Below are 10100 nucleotides of genomic sequence, written 5' to 3'. Positions count from 1 at the left end.
AATTTAAAAGAACACATGGTAGCTAGGAAAAGGTTCAGACCTTTGTACATTTGGTACTAGTTTATCTTGACTATAAAATTATACTAGTATACTATGTGTGTATTGAGTAGGACCATTTGAGGTTGTTCCTTTTATACTGACTGCATAAAAGAACATAACCTCTGTTATTATGGATGTGCGTACTCTTAATCCTAATATAATAACAAGCACATATACTTAGTATTTATTTCTTTAATTTATCAATGGGTGAGATTTATTCGTTAAATCAATAGACCCGATAAGTTGGGAAATAATATTATTTATATGGTGTTGTTGATTATAGAAGGAAATTGTGTCCTAGTTATCTAGGTTGATGGTGTCCCTTGAGGAGATCATAAGGATTATCATGTAAACCCTGCAGATGGACTTAGTTCGGCATGATAATGAATTTGAGAGGTACTACTCTTGGACCTAGATGTCAATTAAGTGAGTTGTCAGTAACTCATTTAATTAATGGGCATTCGATATCTTAAACATAGGGAGATTAACGTACTCATGATAAGAATGAGCCCATAATGTAATATGGGATTTGTGTGGTAGTTCAATAATAACACTTTAGTGGTATGAGTTATTATTGATGAACTTGAGTTGGGTGTTCGGGTCGAACACAAGAAACTCAAACTCATCGGGAGACCAAAACCAATTCCTCCTCTCGGTCCCTGATGTATCCACTATAAAGCCTCGTGTTCACCCGTTTTAATTTTCCTTCTTACCCAAATGAGGGGTCAGCCACATCCTTGCTTGGTGCCCAAGCAAGGGGCCGACCAAGCCCTCTTGGTGCCCAAGATGTGGGTCAGCCAAGCCATGCTTGGTGCCCAAGCATGGGGCCGGCCATACAAGAAGAGAAAAGGAAGTTTTGTTGAAAGTAAAATTTTAATAAAATCTTTCCTTTTATAGCTCTCTACAATGGATCAAAAGAGATATTTTAATTTTGTTAAAATCTTTCCTTTTTTATAGTTATCCACAATGGTTAAAAGAGATATTTTAATCTTTCTTTTTTGTACTTATCTACAATGGTTAAAAGAGAGATTTTAATTTTGTTAAAATCTTTCCATTTTTTGTAACCAACCATTATAGGAATAAAATGAAGATTTTGTTTAAAATAAAATTTTGTTATAATCTATTCTTTTATAGCTATTTACAATGGTTTAAAAGAGAGATTTTAATTTTATTAAAATCTTTCCTTTTTGTAACCATCTACAATAGTAAATAAAAGGAAATTTTATTAAAAACTTTCCTTATTAGCCGCTAGCAAAGATTATAAAAGAGGAGGAGGGGATGCTCTCTAACTACAACCAAGGCTCCTCTTCTAATTTCTTGCGGCCGGCTCTTCCCTCTTTTCCCTTTCCTCTTCATAAGGGTCGACAACACTTGGAGAAGGACCTTCACCTTGTGGCCGGTTGCTTGGAGGAGAAGAAGAAGAAGGAGGAGGCCTCTTCACTTTGTATTCTCTGGTGGCCGAAAGCTTGGAAAGGAAGGAGAAGGTTGGGTGTCTTCATCTTGGTAGATCGTCGCCCACACGACGTCCAAGAGGAGGAGAGGAATACAGTAGAAGATCAAGAGGTCTTTAACTACAAGGAAAGGTACAACTAGTTCTTTATTCTACTGCGAACTAGTTTAGTTTTTCTTTGTATAGATCTTGAAATACCAACACAAGAGGCTATCGATTTTGTATTTTGATTTTGTGTTTCGATTTTATGTTTCTATTGTGGTCTCTATAGTTAAACCTAAGGTTACTGTAAGAAGTTTAAATATTCAATTTCTTTGAAAGGCTTTATCTAGGAAGTGGTGGATGATCCCATACCCAAGAAGGTCGTGTGTCTCACCATGTTTAACCTAGAAGCCAATCTTTGAAATAGATATTTAATCAACTTCTGTAATATGGTTTAACTTCTGAAGAACACATGGGTTGAACTTGGAGTAAAAATGTTAAATTCCATTTCTAATCCAAGTTTAACTTCTGAAGAACAACTTGGATTAAAAATGTTAAGTTTCATTTGCAATCCAAGTTTAACTTCTGTAGAGCACATAAGCTGCTAGGAAAAGTTCTGTTCTTGTACAAATTTTTGAACAAGGGAAACAAAATAGAATTCCAAGTAGCACCCAACAATTAGTATCAGAGCTAGTTTTCTGCCTCTATGTGTTTGGTTTTTAGTTAAATTATGCACTTTTTATACATAAATTTAGGCAGGATAATAGTAGGATGTGCAAATAGATTAACTCTATGGTTGCAAGCATCCTAGTTCCAACTATTATGACCCTATTGTGTTTGTGTGTGATTGGACCCTCAGGCATGTTGAGGGCATTTTATGTGTGTGTATGATTGTAATTATTAAATACAGCAGGAGCTATATTAGTTTTTAGGATTTTACATTCTGTTCGATCTAGATTACATGTACATTCCCTCGTAGAATATAGGATCGATAAATGTAAAATTTTATTTTATCGCGGATCGTATCTTTGCGAGCCGTGGTGCTATTTGAGGACCAGAGGCATAGCGGAAAAGGAAGCAAGATAGATGCGACGACATGACTTGTTGGCGACGGCTAGGGTTAGTGGCACATAGAGGACAGCTATGGATGAGGTCATAATAGTTGAAAAATTATTTTTCATATTTATTGCCTTTTATGCTATTTATATGTGTTGTGTGTGTGTGCATGTTAAAATTCCTCACTTTAAATAACTAAGTAAGAGAGGAATTATTTAAATTTCACGGTCTCCATTACTGTTTTGTAAGTGATGCATTCAAACTTGCGCATTGGCTTTGAGTGCCTTCCTCCACATCGGATGAGTTTGTTTGCGGATCACTAGATCAAACTTCCTTTATGGATGATTATAGGAAATTATTTAGGTTTATGTGATCTTCTCCATCTGAAAGGGCACAATCCTATTTAATGGACTAAGTATCAAGTAATGGTATACACTTAGGCGCATTTAATAGTATCCTCCCCATCGGAGTCACTTCTATTATTTGTGTGACCGAAGAAAAATCAACTATTAATTTTATTTGTCATAAAGTCAGGTTGACAAGATAATAACATTAATGGGTAAACCCCCGTCTTACAAATATTTGAATTTGTATACGTCAACATTATCGTGACATACAAAATTCACAGTGTTTTGAAGTGTTGGTGAATTTAAATGATATTGTTTGAGGAATCAATATTATTTTAAATTCTAAAGTTTTGACTAAATATTTTATGATTCTTAGGATTTCAAATTGCTTTCAATCTCTTGCTATTATATTGAAAGATAACAAACTTACTGGTCCCAATTACATTGATTGGAAACAAAACTTGCACTGCCCTTGCAAAAGGGAGAACAATAAAGGTGTATCTTATTCATTAGTTGTTGAAACATGTTTAGTGGTGTTATCTACCGATACCTGGTGTGTAGATACGGGAGCCACTGTTCATATCTGTAATTCATTGCAGGGGTTCCAGGAAACGCGACAACTATATGAAGGGAAAATCACCATCTACATGGGCAATGCCACAAAAGTGGCGGCTGTTGTAGTGGGAGATGTTTATTTATCCTTTGATAGGAATAAAACATTGATTTTGAGAAATTATCTTTATGTACCAAGTTTTAGAAAGAACTTGATTTCAGTTTCTAAATTATTTAAGGATGGATATTCTATTTCTTTTGATGACAAAGTAGTTTTCAAGAAAAATAGAGTGATTATCTGTTCTAGTACGTTGGTTGACAATTTGTACACTCTTAATCCAATAACTCCCATGATGCAATAAATGGAAATTAATAACACATCTTCTAATTCTAATAAGAGAAAGTAACCTTCGGAAATAAACCAAACATATCTTTGGCATATAAGGCTTGGTCATATTAACTTGAGTAGGATTCAAAGGCTAATAGCCGATAGACCTTTGGATTCATTAGTGATGGAAAATTTTCCAACCTGCGAATCTTGCTTGGAAGGAAAAATGACCAAGAGACCTTTTAAGTCCAAGGGGTATAGAGCCAAAGATGTGTTGTAAATTGGTTCATTCTGATTTGTGTGAACCTATGACTATCCAGAAAAGAGGTGGTTTCGAATATTTTGTCTATTTTATAGATGACTATTCGAGATACGGGTACATTTACGTGATGCGCCACAAGTCTGAGTGCTTTGATAAGTTCAAAGAGTACAAGGCTAATGTGGAGAAACGTCATGGTAAAAGTATTAAGACACTATGGTCTAATTGTGGTGGCGAGTACGTCTTAGGAGAGTTTAGGACTTATCAGAGGACGGGATTCAATCCCAACTGTCTGCACCTGGTACACCCCAACAGAATGGTGTGGCAGAACGAAGGAATAATACTCTTATGAAAATGGTTAGATCAATGATGAGTTATTCAGAATTACCAAATTCGTTTTGGGGATATGCTCTGGAAACGGCAGTGTATATTCTAAACTTGGTACCTTCTAAGTCAGTACCCTCTACTCCATTAGAATTATGGATTGGGCGTAAAGCCTAGTCTGAAGCATATTCTGATTTGGGGTAGTCTAGCACATGTTCTGAAGGGAGACACTGATAAGTTGGAATCACGTACAGAAGTTCACTTGTTTGTGGGTTATCATAAAGGAACGAAAGGTGGTTTATTTTATAGTCCTAAATATCAGAAGGTCATTGTTAGCACCAATACCCGATTTTTAGAAGAGGACTATGTAATGAACCACAAGCCCATGAGTAAAATTGTTCTTGAATAAATAAGAGAAGACACGTCTACTTTAGTACTAATGGTACAAGATGAGATACCACAAGAAACTGCAACATGTGTCACAAATGATGCACAATTACAAGCAGTGCAACGTCGTAGTGGGAGGGTTGTTTGGCAACCTGATATATTCATGTTTTTGGGAGAGTTTTCGGACTTGATCCCTGGTGAACATAAACCTGATCCCTGCACATATGATGAAGCACTCTAAGATAAAGATGCAGCGTCTTGGCAAAGTGCAATGAACTCTGAAATAGAATCTATGTATTCTGATCAGGTCTGGGAGCTTGTAGAACCACCAAATGATGTAAAAGTCATTAGGTGTAAATGGGTCTACAAAAGAAAAAGAGGGATAGATGGGAAGGTGGAAACTTTCAAAGCAAGGCTTGTTGTAAAAGGGTATACTCAGAAAGAGGAATCGATTATGAGGAAACATTTTCGCTGGTAGCCATGCTTAAGTCTATCCAGATTCTTTTATCTATTGTCGCTCATATGGATTATGAGATTTGGCAAATGGATGTCAAGACAGCTTTCCTTAATGGAAGTCTTGAAAAAAAACATCCATATGAAACAACCAGAGGGATTCATTGCGAAGGGCAAAGAACATCTTTTATGTAAGCTCAATCACTCTATTTATGGATTGAAGCAAGCTTCGAGATCTTGGGACATCTGGTTTAATGAAGTGATCTAGTCTTATGGATTCATTCAATGTCCGGATGAGTCTTATGTATACAAGAAGAGTGACATAAATGTAGTGGTATTTCTTGTACTATACGTAGATGACATTTTGCTCATTGACTACAATGTCAAAGTGTTGTTAGACATAAGGGTATGGTTGTCAATGCAGTTTGATATAAAGGATTTGGGAGAATGTGAACATATTCTTGGGCTCAAAGTAATAAGGGATCACAAGAAAAGAATGTTGTGTTTATCCCAAGCTTTATACATCGACACTATCCTAGCTCATTTTAGCATGCAAAACTCCAAGAAAGGTTTTCTACCTTTTCGGCATGGAGTACCTTTATCTAAAGAGATGTGTCCTAAAACATCAAAGGAGATAGAGAACATGAAGGTAGTTTCTTATGCTTCGGCTGTAGGAAGCCTAATGTATGCAATGCTATGTACGAGACCGGATATCTGTTTAGTCATGGGCATGGTTAGCATATATCAAAGTAATCCAGGACAGGGACATTGGATTGCTGTAAAGCATATATTAAAGTACCTAAGAAGGACTAGAGATTATATGCTGGTTTACCAGGCAGATGATTTGCTACCCTATAAGTTACACAGATTCAGATTTCCAATCAGATAGGGGCAGTAGGAAGTCGACCTCGGGATATGTGTTTACTTTGGGAGGTGGAGTCATAGCATGGAAGAGTGTTAAGCAGAAATACGTTTCGGACTCTACCATGAAAGCTAAGTATGTGGCAGCCTTTGAGGTAGCCAAAGAAGTTGTATGGCTCAGAAACTTCTTGATGGACTTAGATATGATTCCTGGTTTGTCCAAAATTATCATAATTTATTGTGATAATAGTGGTTCAGTAGAAAACTCGAAGGAACCACGAGCCCATAAGGCAAGTAAATCCATTGAGCGCAAGTACCACCTAATACGAGACATCGTAAAATGAGAAGTTGTTGTCGCCAAGATTACATCAGCAGATAAACTGGATCCTTTCACTTAGGCCCTTCCGGTGAGAGCTTTCGATGGGCATGTTGAGTGGATGGGAATCAGATGTATGGCAGCATATATGGCAGCATAGTCTTTTAGTATAAGTGGAAGATTGTTAGGATGTATACTAAAACCCTAGCTTTTTGTATGAACATTTATTTTGAAATAAGAATCACATTAGTCAAATGTCTGCATTTAGTAAAATACAGTTGTCCATTTAATTTATATTGTAGATAACATAGTGTGTGGTGTCACATAGAAGATCATGTTATCAGTTCCTTATAAATTATAAATAGTAGCTTACAACCAAAATGGATTGGGACAAACCATTGGAATGGTTGTAGTGTAATTTGGTACTAGTTTATCTTGACTATAAAATTACACTAGTACAGTATGTGTGTATTGAGCAGGACTATTTGAGGTTATTCCTTTTATACTGACTGCATAAAAGAACATAACCTCTGTTATTATGGATGTGCGTACTCTTAATCCCGATATAATAACAAGCACATATAATTAGTATTTATTTCTTTAATTTATCAATGGGTGAGATTTATTCGTTAAATCAATAGACCCGATAAGTTAGAAAATAATATTATTTATATGGTATGTTGTTGATTATAGAAGGAAATTGTGTCCTAGTTATCTAGGTTGATGGTGTCCCCTTGAGGAGCTCGTAAGGATTATCATGTAAACTCTGCAGGTGGACTTAGTCTGGCATGATAATGAAGTTTAGCAGTACTACTTTTGGAGTTAGATGTTAATTAAGTGAGTTGTCAGTAACTCATTTAATTAATGGACATTCGATATCTTAAGCACAGGGAGATTAACCCGCTCATGATAAGAAGAAGCCCATTGTAACACCCATAGGATCCCTAAGTCAATTTTATGAGAATTGATGCATGATTAGAATAGGCCTTATGTGAATACTCCCAAAAATAAAAGAAAAATAGAACAAAAAAGAGGCATGACCAAGGTTTGAACCTTGGACCTCTTGTTAGATGCATGAATGTCATAACCAGTAGCCCCAACAGGGGTGTGCTGTTAGGAAGGAAAGGGACAAGATAGTTAAAGGTAAGGAAAGTAAAGTGAAGGCTCTCTTCACTAAGAAGGAAAAGTTCAAGTTTTCTTCTTCTTCTTCCAATGAGAAGTTGGTTTTTGCCTTCTTTCTTTCATTGAGAATAAATAAGAAAATGGGAAGGAAAATTTCATTTTTTGCTCTCTCTTCCTCCTCCCTCCTCCTCTCCACCAAAACCTAAACTCTCTCCTCTTCATCCTTGCCGAAATCAAGCCAAGGATTTCTCTCTAGGAAAAGCTCCACAAGCAAGGGTATTCTCTTAGGAAATCAAGCGAGAGGAAGTAAGTATCCTCCTCACCTGCAGTACAAGTAGTTCCGAATGTTTTCATGTGTTTACAATGAAAAAAAAAAGAAATCTAGGATTAGGTTATTGTATGGTTCGGCCAAGAAGAGATAAAGAGATTAGAGGAAGTTTAAGATCTCAACTATGCTTGGTTATTGGTCCTCATGATATGTAATCTATCATATGATGTTAATATAAAGTTTTCATGTTATATGTTGCTTAGAAATTTAGGAACATGCTTTTAGGGTTTCGGCTAAGAAGAGATAAAGAGATTAGAGGAAATTTAAGACCTCAACTATCTTGGTTATTGGTCCTCATGATATGTAATCTATCATATGATGTTAATATAAAGTTTTCATGTTATATGTTGCTTAGAAATTTAAGAACATGCTTTTAGGGTTTTGGCCAAGAAGAGATAAAGAGATTAGAGGAAGTTTAAGATCTCAACTATGCTTGGTTATTGGTCCTCATGATATGTAATCTATCATATGATGTTAATATAGTTTTCCATGTGTTATGTTGCTTAGAAATTTAAGAACATTCTTTTAGGGTTTCGGTCAATAAGGGATAAAAATATTAGAGGAAGCTTAAGACATCAACTATGCTTGATTATTAGTCCTCATGCCATGTAATCCCTTATATGATGTTAGTATAAAGTTTTCCATGTGTTATGTTGCTTACAAACTTAAGAACATGCTCTTTAGGTTTCGTCCAAAGAAAATATAAAGGCTTAGAGATAGTTTTCAGACCTAAACTATGTTTGTTTATGCTTTCTAATGATGTATGATTTCCTATACAATGTTAGGTTAAGTTCCATGCTTTATGTTGCATTGAAAAATTTGGAACCATGCTTTTTGATGCTTCGGCCAAGGTTGAACATTAAGGTTAGAACCTCACTTATGTTTACTAAAGGTCTCACTTGCTATGCTATGTGTGGTGTAAAAGTTTCATGCTTAAAGTGGCTAAAAGAAAACTAGAACCATGCTCACAAGTTTCGGCCAAGATAAGAAGGATGAGGTTAAGGAGCTACCTAGGGTTTTCTAAAGGCTTCACATGTCATGTTAAGAATTATGAGAACTTAGGACATTGATTTCATGCTTTTATGTTGCTTGAGAACCCTATGACCATGCTTATATGTCTCGGCCAAGTATGATTTAGGGTTTGTAGAAAGTTCAAAACCCCTAACTATGTATGAAAATGATATGCTTTATATGATAAGAACATGCTATATTCTTCATGATATGATAAGAATATGCTATCTTCATAATATGATAAGAACATGCTATGCTTTATGATATGACAAGAATATGCTATGTTTCATGATATGACAAGAACATGCTATGCTTCATGATATGCTAAGAACATGCTATGTTTCATGATATGTAAAAGAACATGCTATGTTACATGATATGACAAGAACATGATATATTTATGAAAGGCTTATGTAAGATGAAAATCCTAAGAGATGCTTCCCTTAAGTTGTGATCAAGAGCACTCTTCATGATATGACAAGAAACATGATATGTAAGATATGATAAGAAACATGTGTTAGTTAGACCCTAGAGCCAATCATTTGATGATTGTTGTATGGACTCATTGTATCATATTTTTCTATATATATAAATAAAGGCATTTGTTTTGGTTATTATACTTAGTTGTATTGGTGACAAATAACTAAGTATAATAGCGTCCTTGAGTTGATGGTTCTTACCTATATCAATCGATTGGTTGAATTGATAGTGAGATGATATAGGGAACACTACTCTTAATCATTCCTAGTCAAGTATCAACATTCAGGGACAATGTTAATATGACGAGACTAGCATGTAGGTCAACTCGATGACTTGATCTCACAAGTCATGGATATGGAGATATCAAGTTGACACATGGGTATGCATTGGAGAATGTATACTGAATGACACACCATGAGAAAGTATCATGGATCGTTATATGAGTGTCATATACTTTCACATGTGGCTATTAGTATGACAACTAGTCCTTGGACCTGAAGTCACCATGGTTCCCTACATAAGGAGTTACGTACTTTGGCTTCGTCAAACGTCACCCGTAACTGGGTGGACTATAAAGGCGATTAACAAATTATGCGGAGGGATGTGAGTGATGTAGATGGGATCTATCCCTCCTATATGACGGGAGTGACATCGATATTCTTGTAGAGTGAGACCACTAAGTGCATGGACATGCCCAAATGAGTCAATATGAGATGTTGAGCTCATTTGATTGAGTGAGTCTACTTGGAGTTCAAGATTTAGATTGATTAGAGGATGACAGGGTCTATGCCTCACATTGATCAAT

This window comes from Zingiber officinale, chromosome 9B, assembly GCF_018446385.1.
Source record: "Zingiber officinale cultivar Zhangliang chromosome 9B, Zo_v1.1, whole genome shotgun sequence".
In the NCBI taxonomy this organism is placed as follows: domain Eukaryota; kingdom Viridiplantae; phylum Streptophyta; class Magnoliopsida; order Zingiberales; family Zingiberaceae; genus Zingiber; species Zingiber officinale.
This window is presented reverse-complemented; position numbering follows the sequence as displayed.